This window comes from Chroicocephalus ridibundus, chromosome Z, assembly GCF_963924245.1.
Source record: "Chroicocephalus ridibundus chromosome Z, bChrRid1.1, whole genome shotgun sequence".
Taxonomy (NCBI): Eukaryota; Metazoa; Chordata; class Aves; order Charadriiformes; family Laridae; genus Chroicocephalus; species Chroicocephalus ridibundus.
In genome coordinates this window covers 40,136,188-40,148,763 of record NC_086316.1, presented here as the reverse complement: position 1 = coordinate 40,148,763, position 12,576 = coordinate 40,136,188, and positions in this window count along the sequence as shown.

The following is a 12,576-nucleotide window of genomic DNA, read 5'->3' as shown; positions in this document are numbered from 1 at the left end:
GGAAGAATTTTTTTACAATGAGGGTGGTGGCGAAACACTGGAACAGGTCACCCAGGGAAGTGGTAGATGCACAGTCTGTGGAACCATTCAAAGTCAGGTTGGATGGGGCACCGAGCAACCTGATCTAGTTCAAGATGACCCTGGTCATTGCAAGAGATTTAACTAGGTGACCTTTAAAGGTCCCTTCCAACCCAAACTACTCTATGATTCTATGATAAAGTCAGGCTATTTGTTCCGTTTCATAAACCCGCTGTTAGGATAAAATTAGGAAAAGATCTTTTAACATGTATCTGCTGGGAAGCATCCCATCACTATAGGAAAGACTTTCCTTTGTGTAGTACTCATTTCGGCATAGCTTTGATGTGCTGTGATTTTACTGCAGCCTTAATCCTGTGACAGCTTTCTCTCCATCCCCACTCAAAATGATTACTCTGTCTCATAATTACTGGCAATTTTGTGCAGACTTTGCAGATGACAGCAAATATTTTTGCTTTTGAAATAGCTGAAATAGTCTTTCAAATTTTGCCCTGAACTTGTGATGTGTACAGTATGGTTATTGTCTGATAGTGTAGTATAGAGAGTTAGTAAAGCTGAAAGAGGATCTAAAGAAAATGCAGAAAAACTATGCATGAAGCATCTAGAAGGTGAAGGAAAGGAGAAGGCGTGGGGCTAGAAAATCAGTGGGAGGGGAGATTACACATAATAACCCTTGAGCAGTGGGGTAACTGGAAAGAGATGGATGCTGAGGGAGAACAAGGAAGCCTTCCTGAATAAGCGTTAAAAGGGGTCAATTAAATTATTCTTAAAACTTTTTCTTTTTTTTTTTTTTTTTTTTGAGGTACTGGCAAATGGCTACCTGTGAGTTTAGGAAGTTTTATCCTTAAGGAGAAAATTAGATAGGTGTTCACATTATGTGCCTCTCTGGGGATATAATTGGAAATAAGATGTAGTCTATCAATGTAGACTTAACAGAATTTATGGACTCAAATACTTCTAGCTTGTGTCCCATTCGTTCTTCGGAATTTAGATCAGGATGTTTGGACTGATTGAAGTTACAGAATAATTTACTACTCACATAGTAACATGACCACTTTTAAATAGGCTAAGTACTCTGCATTGTGTATTGGATTACCCTAGCTAGCTAGACTTTTGTTGAACAGTATAATTGCTCCCCTGGCCTTAAAGGTTTTGGTTGAGGTGATAAGGTTATTCCTTCTGAACTCTCTTTCCATGCATTCTGTCTTTTGAGTTTTTCCTGTCCAGATCTCTGTTTCTTTCCTGCACAGTCTTCTAGTGCTCCCATCAGTGATGATTGCAGATAGCTTGAATTAGCTATGAAGCCACAGTGGGCACTGAGTTTGGAAATGCAGGAATAAATCAGCCTATATGATTGCTGCTACCTTGGAGGATGTAGATGAAACAGGATGGAGGAATATGTAGAAGCTTATTTTAACTACTGTTTCTGAGTCGCTGCAGAATTAGAAAATAACATATCATTGATAGAACCACCAGTAAATTACTATATTGCGATGAGGCGGAGGGAGAAATCTGCAGCTGAGGGAACTCACAGAAGCTCAAGATCAAAAATAAATAAATATATATATACTGATATTATGTAGTAATATAGCAAATATGAAATGGGACAGATGTTTGTCCAACGTACCCTTTAAGGGATTGTGTTAGGGAAAAACAGAAGTGCTTCCAAGAAGGAATAAAAGATGCGAGTTCATGGTAATAGTCAGTGCACAGGCAACAGTAGCTGGAAGGAACGGTGAAGGAAAGGGAAGTGTACCAAGGCTTAAATTCTTGCCTTCAGGCTCTCACATGAACTGTATCACCTAATGAATGGTACACTGAGACCTTAAAAATTGCAGAAAACAAAACTGAAAGAAGTGCTTTGTTAAAATAATAAGTAAATATTGGAAAGGTTAGAGGACTGGGGGAAATACCAAGTGCTGAGCTTTGAGCTTGTCAAATTTATTTAGTTTTATTTTTTCAATCTACATAGAAGTTTTCCTGAAGAAGTGGTGCTGGTGTCTCAGTTCTTTCACAGCAAATGAGCAATGTCATTTTCCTTGTCTCTGTGGTGTTATATAATGCATAATAAAATCATGATAATGAAATGCTTTTTCTAGATCATCTTAAAAAAGCTCACACAAATTATAAAAATGCATAGGCCTTTCTAATGATTTAGCAGAGGGCAGTGTTTGATTTCCACCACTTCAGCACAGCAAAAAAACAGAGATGAAAAATTGACCCACGGTATGCCACTCTGGTAGAAAGTTACATGGGAAGTAATTTATTTTGCCCCCTGCTCAGCAATGGTGGAATGTAACCAAAATATAAGATATTAATCAAATTAATTTCTTATGGAAGTTTAGTGTGTCTTTCAGCCTGTATGATTTGTATCACTCCTTCAGTATGGGCAAAGAGTAGAATGTGTAAAGTCATTTGAAATATCTTCATTTACCATATGTGTTAATTACAGTCAATTTCTGCAATATGGTATGTTTTCTGTCATCAATTTAACATCATGCCCTGGCAGGCAAAGAAGTAACTGTCTGAGATGTTGTGTTGCCATTCTACTGTTGTGCTTTTCTCTGCTACTGATTCTTCTGTAATCAGAAAGTGTCCAAGCTTATAGAAGGAGAGCAAAATGTGGCATTCATGTGGGTTTTGTGCTCCCTTGATGACTAAAAACCATTGTCAGAAAGCAGAAGTGGGAAAATTATGTCTGCAGAAAAAAAATCATTGGTTTAATTTCTCCTTTTTCTTCATTTCTGTTTTGCTCAAAGAAACTGTTTTTAATAAGGTACCATTCAATACACAAATGGCATTTTTTAGTGAACAAATTTCAGGCTGTGTTGTACTCTGCCTGTTCGCTGGGATTTGAAAGTTTCATTCTGTCTTCAAATGCTCCGTAACCTTTAATTATTTTCTTTCCTGATATAACCCTATCTTTCTTGTTGGACGAAAATCCTCAGAAATCCTCAAATTTCAGACTCTGTGGCCCTGTGACAGCAATGGGTGACGCTGTTTCAGTGTTTTCAGCCATTTTATGGAAACCACAAATATTCTTGGACACTTAGCTCTCTTCTTAGCTGTGATCAAACAGCAAGCTACCCTGATTGAATGAATAGCAGACATGACTGCCTGATGAAATCATAAATGTAGGGACCCTGTATGTTAATTTCAAGAACCACAGAATGGTTAGAGTTGGAAGGGACCTTAAATACCATCTAGTTCCAAACGCCCTGCCATAGGGCATCCACAATTTCCCTGGGCAACCTGTTCCAGTGTCTTGCCACCTTCACAGTAAAGAATTTCTTCCTAATATCTAATCTAAATTTACCTTCCTTCGGTTAAAAGCCATTACCCCTCATCCTATGACTACATTCCCTGATAAAGAGTCCCTCCCCATCTTTCCTGTAGGCCACCTTTACGTACGGGAAGGCTGCCATAAGGTCTCCCCAGAGCCTTTTCTTTTCTCCAGCATGAACAACCCCAACTCTCTCAGCCTGACCTCATAGGAGACATGCTCCAGCCCTCTGATCATCTTTGTGGCCCTCTGCTGGACTCACTCCCACTGGTTCATGTTCTTTTTATGTTGGGGGCTTCAGAGCTAGATGCAGTACTCCAGGTGGAGTCTCACCAGAGCAGAGTAGAGGGGCAGAATCACCTCCCTTGACCTGCTGGCCACACTTCTTTTGATGCAGCCCAGGATGCAGTTGGCTTTCTGGGCTGCAAGCGCACATTCCCAGCTCATGTTGAGCTTCTCATCCACCAACACGCCCACGTCCTTCTCCTCAGGGCTACTCCCAGTTCATTTTCTGCCCAACCTGTATTTGTGCTTGGGATTGCCCCGACCTACATGCAGGACCTTGCACTTGGCCTGGTTGAACTTCATGAAGTTTGCATGGGCCCACCTCTCAAGCCTGTCATGGTCCCTCTGGATGGCATCCCTTCCCTCCAGCATGTTGACCGCTCCACACAGCTTGGTGTTTTCAGCAAACTTGCTGAGGGTGCACTCAATCCCACTGTCCATGTTGCCAGCAAAGATGTTAAACACCACTAGTCCCAGTACTAACCTGTGAGGAATGTCACTCGTCACTGGTCAACACTTGGACATTGAGCTGTGACTGTAACTCTTTGAGTGTGACCATCCAGACAATTCCTTATCCACCGAGCGGTTCATCCATCAAATCCATGTCTCTCCAACATAGAGACCAGGGTGTTGTGCAGGATAGTGTCAAATGTTCTGCACAGGTCCAGGTAGATGATGTCAGTTGCTCTTCCCTTGTCCACCAACACTGTAACTCCATTGTAGAAGGCCACCAAATTTGTCAGACACAATTTGCCCTTAGTGAAACCATATTGGTTGTCACCAATCACCTCCTTATTTTACATGTGCCTTAGCATAGTTTCCAGAAGGATCTGCTCTGTGGTCTTCCTGGGTACAGAGGTGAGATTGCTTGCCTGTAGTTCCCTGGATCTTCCTTTTTTCCCTTTTTAAAAATGGGGTTTATATTTCCCCTTTTCCAGTCAGCAGGAACTTCACCAGACTGCCATGAGTTCTCAAATATGATGGATAGTGGCTTAGCAACTTCATCCACCGGTTCCTTTAGGACCTGCAGATAGATCTTAACAGGTCACATGGATTTGTGCACTTTCAGGTTCCTTAGATGCTCTTGAACCTGGTCTTCTTCTACAGTGGGTGGTTCTTCTTTCTCCCAGTCCCTGTTTTTGCCTTCTGCGACTTGAGTGGTGTGGCCAGAGCCCTGGCTGGTGAAGACCGAGGCAAAAAAGTTATTGAGTACCTCAGCCTTGTCCATGTCCCAGGTGACCAGTTTTCCTGTTTCCTTCCGGAGAGGGACCACATTTTCCCTAGTCTTCCTTTTGTCACTGACATACCTATAGAAGTTTTTCTTGTTGCCCTTGATGTCACTGGTAAGATTTAACTATCTGGGCTTTATCTTTCCTAACCTGATGACTGGCTGCTCGGACAATTTCCCTCTATTCTTCCCAGGCTACCACCCTCTGCTTCCATGCTCCGTAAGCTTCCTTTTCTGTTTGAGATTGTCCAGGAGCTCCTTGTTCATCAATGGAGGCCTCCTCACATTTTTGCCTGACTTCCTCTTTGTTGGGATGCAGATTACAGGGTGAAAAAGACCATTTTATTTCTTAAGATGTTCTTAAAATTTCAAAATTATTTATTTTTACAGGATTTCCAGTTTGGGTCAATAATAATTTTTTTTTCTTGTAATTTACTTTGGAACTGAAACCAGCTAAGACAATCTTTCGTAAAGGGAAACTCTTCTTTTAGTCAGCCCTAGGGGTAACTATTCACATCTTTTAATCATTTGAGGATTTTAAAATAGGAGCAGAGAGGACATTGAAGCACCTTAGGGAAGTTGTTCCCCCCCCCAGAAAAGTGCAAAGAACTTGTTTGGTTTTTTTTAAGGGCCTGAATGCCTTGAAGAAACATTTTGTGTAAATGCAGTAAGGCCACCTTGATAGAATCCCTCTATTTTATCTTGGTTTTGCTTTCAGTAGTCATCATTGATATCTCATTTCATAGCTCAGTTTTAAAGAGGAATGTTAGAATCATTTTTCCTTTTGAATGGTTTTATGTCTCCTTCTACCTTTCCACTACAAAATGGTTATTCATTTTATATAATGTTTAGTTATTAGTGTAAAATAATGATTTGTGGACAGTTGAATCTAAAATTGGATTTTATTGTATCTCAGTAAACAAAAGAGGTGATTTTCTTCAAACACGATCTTGTCTCAGATGCATTTCTTTTTGATTAACTTATTCTTCATTCAGATAATCTAGACATGAATACTTTGCTGTTTCTCTGAGGACATTGTTAACATCTGTTTCTGTCTTAAAGCAGCAATAAGTATCAACATATCTCTTGTGTGTCTACTCTTATCAATAGTAATGCATTGATATTTCTCTTCTAAATAGTTCAAATAGTTCTATTACTTTATTTTTCTGACTATAAATAACAAAACCAGCCCATGGAATACAAACAAGACAGTGCTTATCTCCCTTTGGGGGAAAAACAGTGCTAGATAAAGGGAGCATGTTAAATGAGTCAAGTATTGAAAATAGAATAAAGTAAGAAATAGGGAAGTTGAGCCTTAACTAAAAACAGAGAAATCATTTGCTAATCATGGCATGAAATATCTGAGATGAACAGCTCCGCAAGGTGTAACTCGAAGCACAGATGCAAGAACCAGCCACAAGGCTAAAATTTATGTTGATTCAGGGTGAACACAGGGGAAGACATGATTGTGCCTGTGCCTATAAGGAGATTTAAAGAGGGTATTTTCTGTTAGTTCACTTGGGTTTGGATTTTGGGTTGGTTTTGGTTTTTTTTTGATTTTGTTTTTGTTTTTGTTTTTTTCCCCTAAAATGTAAACTGACTGAGAAACAAAAAGAAAAAAGATGGTTCAAGAAGTGTTTACCCAGACCTGAAATATTAAATGCCTGGCCCAGTTTGATATTCCTGCATCTATATGGCAGAACTTAAGCTTTCATTTAAAAGTGAATGTTCCTAATCTCTTTGTCTTCTTCAAGTTTGAATAAATTAAAAACTGATGGAATGTCACCTTTATCAGCCTTTAGGTACTCTGAGTGAATGACTCTGAAATAGAGACAAACTTCCTTTCTCTCCATAAATTCACTTAAAATATTAATCCTGAAATTTAATTACAGTATTTCATTGTCAGTGTAAGCCATATAAATGGTAACTATTCTGAAATTGGCCTAAAGAGCTAGGAATGGGTAGTTCTTGATGAACTGATATACAAAATAATTATTTAAACAAAAACATTAATTTCTTGTTAGTCAGATGTGAACAGTAATGTTACAGCTTTATAAAGGAAGGAAAGGAAAAAGATAACTTACGCCATTTGAAGGGGACATCTGAATTATGGGATTCTTTGATCTAAGTTTTTAAGTTCCTCACCTGTAAACTGGTCATATATATCTTCTTTTCCTGCCCCCATAAGCTCACTAAGAAGATAGTAAAAAAATAAAATATACTAATGACATGAATGTTGAATACACTGTACTGATTATTACCACTGAAAAACTCCTGGAAAATTGATAACACAATGTTTATATTACAGTTTGAAGAGTATGTACTATCTCCTAAAGCATATGGTCAATAATCAATAATCAATGAGATAAAATGAGGTACTAAATATGTGCTCATTAAGTGAGTACGTACTAGACCAATTACTGATGCAGCAGACAAAAAAATTATCAGTGATCATGAAATTTATAGTTTATAGGCTAAGGGATGTGCACAAGGTCTCCAAATTAAAGACTAGTCCTTGCATTTTCTAACTTTTCAGTTATCGTTTCCAATCTTTGCAATATAATTACAACTGTGCTCCATGGTAGTAGTATTTAATGTTATTTGTAAGTTTTGTTTTTATGTTTTAACACACCTTTCTTTTGGAAGCTCCTGTTAATTATGTTGGGTTTGGAGGAGTCATACTAAGTAACAATTTTTCCACAAGTTCAAAAGGATTAAAAATTCTTTGTCATGTAGTTCATTTTGAACAGTTCAATTCCTTTACAAGCACAGTGCAGCAAAAGTAAAAATTGCATGTTTTCACAGTTTCTCTTTGATTATGTTCTCCAGGTACTGTATGTAATAAGGCCATAAATCAAAATAATCTATCAAAACATACTGACTAAAAGTATTACATCTTAGGTCTTTTCTGTCATATCACTCGAACTGCTCTAAAGCACTTTGGTCTAGCACTAATATTTCATAGTATCCCATAATAAAGTTGATTGACTGATAAGAAAAAAGAATAAGGTCACATCAACTGGCATTGGAATATTAAGTAATAATATAAGTTATGTTAGTTTGGGACAACAATTTAATCCTCATTAATACTAATGAGAATTAATTCTAATTGTTTAGACTTCTTCCCTCTCACAAATCTTGAGTTTTCTATTATCAAACTGATTTTTTTCTTTGTGATCGGGTAAAGGCCTGAACAAATTAATTGTTGGCATGCTGAAGATATCATATTGTTGTTTTTCTTGTTATTATAAGTAATTATTCACAGTTGATAAAATGGAAGGCATCTGTGGAGAAGAGGTATGTAAAGCCAAAATTTGTCCCCAGCCTAAAAAAAACCCTTAAACCAGCAATATTCTGCCTATATAAGTCTCCCATCTTTGGAAATTCTCAGCTTTTACAAATGCTAATCTAGACATACACCATGCTCATGTAATTTATAACCTCCTCTCACAGCAAAGAGAGAGAAACAGTGAAATCAAGGTACCTGTGCAAGCATTTATTTTATTTTACTTTATTTTATTTTATTTTATTTTATTTTATTTTATTTTATTTTATTTTATTTTATTTTATTTTATTTTATTTTATTTTATTTTATTTTATTTTATTTTATTTTATTTTATTTTATTTTATTTTGTTTTGTTTTGTTTTATTTTATTTTATTTTATTTTATTTTATTTTATTTTATTTTATTTTATTTATTTTATTTTTGTTAGTAGTTTTTTCTCTAATACAGCTTCATCACAATAGCAAAGTCTCACAAACCTTTATCAAATAATCCTCATAATACCAACAACTAAGGAAATACAAGTCCCTGTTCTCTAGGCATGGGCTGCAAAGCCTCAAGTTGTTGATTTGTGTAGCATTTCAGAAGTCCTTGAAGTGATAAACAGAACTTTGGTCACTATGGCAAGTAACCTAGACAGCCAGCGTGGCTTCACCAGGGGCAAGTCCTGTCTGACGAACCTAGTGGCTTCTACAATGGAGTGCCTGCAGCAGTGGACAAGGGGAGAGGTACAGATACAATCTATCTGGGCTTCTGCAAGGCCTTTGACACGGTCCCACACAACATCCATCTCTCTAAATTGGAGAGATATGGATTTGATGGGTGGACTGTTCGGTGGATAAGGAACTGGCTGGATGGTCGCATCCAGAGGCTGGTGGTCAATGGCTCGATGTCCACATGGAGAGGGGTGACAAGTGGTGTCCCTCAGGGATCCGTACTGTGACCAGTGCTGTTCTACATCTTCATCAATGACTTAGACAGTGGGATCAAGTGCACACTCAGCAAGTTTGCTGACGACACTAAGCTGAGTGGTACGGTCAATGTGCTAGAGAGACAGGATGTCATCCAGAGGGACCTGGATGAGCTAGAGATGTGGGCCCAAGCAAACTTTATGAAGTTCAACAAGGCCAAGTGCAAGGTCCTACACTTGGGTGGGGACAACCCTCGTTATCAATACAGGCTGGGGGATGATGTGATAGAGACCAGCCCTGCGGAAAATAACTTGGGGGTACTGGTGGATGAAAACCTGAACATGAGCCAACAATCTGTGCTTGCAGCCCAGAAGGCCAACTGAAGCAAGTGGGTGCACCCAAAGGAGGGTGTGACCCCGTGGAAATCCCACACTGGACCAGGCTCCTGGCAGGACCTATGGCCCATGGGAAGGAGCCCACTTTGACCTTGTGGGGGACCCACACTGGAGCAGTCTGTTCCTGATGGACTGCACCCCATGGAAGGGATCCATGCTGGAGCAGTTCTCAAAGAACTGCAGCTGGAGGGAAGGACCCATGTTGGAGAAGTTCGTGGAGGACTGTCTCCCTCAGGTGAGACCCCACACTGGAACAGGGAAAGAGCATGAGGTGGAAGGAGAGGCAGAGACAACACGTGATGAACTGACCACAACCCTTGTTCACCATCCCCCTGCACTGCTTGAGGGGATGAGGTAGAAAAGTCAAGAGTCAAGTTGAACCTGGGAAAAAAGGAGGGTGGGAGGAAGGGGTTTTTAGATTTGTTCTTATTTCTCATTATCTTACTCACTTATTAATTTGCTATAAATTAAATTAATTTCTCTGAGTCAAGTCCATTTTGCCTGTGAAAGTAATTAGTGACTAGTCTCTCCCTGTCCCATTTTCCTTTTTTTTTTTTCTTCCTGCAAAATTGAACCTGAAATGTAAAGATACACACAGAATCAAGAAATCAAGAATATGGTTGAGAGCAGATTTTTTTTCTCTGAACCCATTCCTTTCTTTCTTAATACTATACTTTCTTCATTTTGTTACTTCCACAACACATTTTTCTGAAGGGAGTGTCAGTGAAACATTAAGTGTCTGAAAGTGGCACTAGTGCACCTTGAAAATTACAACATGATGATACAGTAGCTGGTGATACAGTAGCCTTGAATAGCATGAAACAACATGTACACAGCTGGGGTGGAAGGCCCCTCAGGCCTTACTGATACCGAGCTAAAAAGAACATATGGTTCCCTCCTTACTGGAGTAATGTAGCTAAATTTGAAATGCTTTGTAGAGCAGATGAGTTAAACATCTGCTGGGTTTAGTTGGATAAAAGGAAGTCTTGAGACATTGTATCCTTGAGTAGAGTAGATGAGGGAGAGATGCTAGAATAAGCTAGTTTTGTGAAAACAAGAGTTCCAAAACTAAGCCAAAAGGAAAACTGAGTATGCGCAAAGACCAAGTTCAATCAGCGGACATGGTGAGGAAGATTATTGACAACCACCAGAGGACCCTGAAGACCACCAACGGACATGGATGCACATGCATCAAGAATATTTATATGTATTAATGAGCTCTAGGCGATAGTATGAATATGGTAATCATTTCTGGGAAATGTAATGAATATGTATATTCTGATCGCTTATAACCTTTTCAGTTGAGTAACTTAGCACACACACTAGGCGGAGTGATCCCCTGTGCGCCCAGCTCTGCAATAAAGAATGCCTGCTTTCTAACACTCCAAAATTGAGTCTTAGAGAGTCCTTAATTGCCATCTTACAGTAACAATGAAACTGAATGTTTTGAAGGATTCAGAAGACTGAAAAATTCTATAGTGTCTGGGTTAGCAATTCCAACCAGCTGCATTGTATCTAGGCTATATTTTTTAAACTATCATTTATCATCATCATCATCTCTATTTATTATTTTTTCTGCTGTTTTTAATGGCTTTTTATCTGGATGAAGTAATCTTTTGTTATATGAAATGTAGTATTTCTTATTCTTCTTATTTATGGCCAGTGAAGTGCCATAAATATGGTAGCAAACAACCTTCAGAGAATCCTAAGAACAGAGGTTAGGAGACTGTGGAAGGCTAACCTTGGCAGGGCACCAGGTGCCCACAAAGCCACTCTATCACTTTCACTCCTCTCTGTCACGGCCCCAGATAGCAGTGGCAGAGACTGCATCAAAAATACAGCTGTGCAGTTTGTCCCAGCTTTGTGCATTTAACTTTATATTTTTCTTACACATCTTACCATAAAAAAACAACAAACAAAACAAATAAAACACTAAAATTGTAAACCACTATAAAACTCACAACTATTTTTGAGATAACTTACTGAAATCCTTTTCAGTATTTTTTCTTCTGTGATTGGCTTCTGATGCCTCTAAGAATTTAATTAGGTCTTTAAGGGGTTTAGTATTTGAATGGTCTCTCTTGTTAAATATATAACACAGCAATGGTTGCCTTTTTTCACTTTGTTTCATCATTGTATTGTCTTAATTAGTTTAACTGGAAGGTTACAATGAAGCTAGTGACAAAATTTAGATTTATAGACGTGTTTTTGTTATTTCTGAAGATATTCGTCATGGATTTTTAATATCTGTCCTATACCTTAATTTTTTTAGTACTTGCTGCCCAGTGAGTAGCTAGTAAAATCACAGAATTATAAGCTAAAGAAGAACATAGTTTTAAGACGATTGTCTTTATATGTGCCATAATATGTTTCATAAGTCAATTAGAATTAATAGGCCTATAACTTACATTGAGACAGAGATAAATTAAACAAGTAATGAACATTCAAATGGAAATATAATTTCCGAGCTATTTAACTAATGTGACTGATAACAAGCATATTTTTTGCTTATGAGAACTTCACTTGTACAGAGAGGTACGTTCCAGACCAATTGCACGAAATATGAGATAGTTACTGATAAGGCTTCAAACTCAAATTATTTGTAGACATTAAAATGGGTACTTTCAATACAAAAATTGAATCAATGGCCTTGGTAATCTACTCCATGCACAACTATCTATGTAACAGGAAACATAATGAGGGTCATCTTGCATTCTCAGAACAGAGAAACCAAAACCAGAACGCAAACTCTTCCATGTCTCTAAAGATACTGATTGCTCAGAGCCAGTGTTAGATGCTACAATGTTAGGAAACTTGCATAGCCTCTGACTGTGTTACATCAAAGCTCTGGATATAGTACTTCAACCTCTAGAGCTGTCGGTCTCACTTCTTTTATTCTCAAGAATTAAATGAAGGAAAATGCCATTTTCTAAAACATCCATGGTACAGTATCGCTCTCAATGACTGTAGCTGGAATAGCTGGAGATATAAGAAACCTTCTCCACTCCTGACAAGAGCTTACGTTTGAGGAAAGTGCATTCCAGTGAAATAGAAACTCAGAATTGAAAAAAAAGAAAGGCAAAAACAGTGAAGTATGCAAAACAGAAAAAGAGGCAATTTGCTCAATAACCAAAATTACTTCTAAAAGGAAGTGT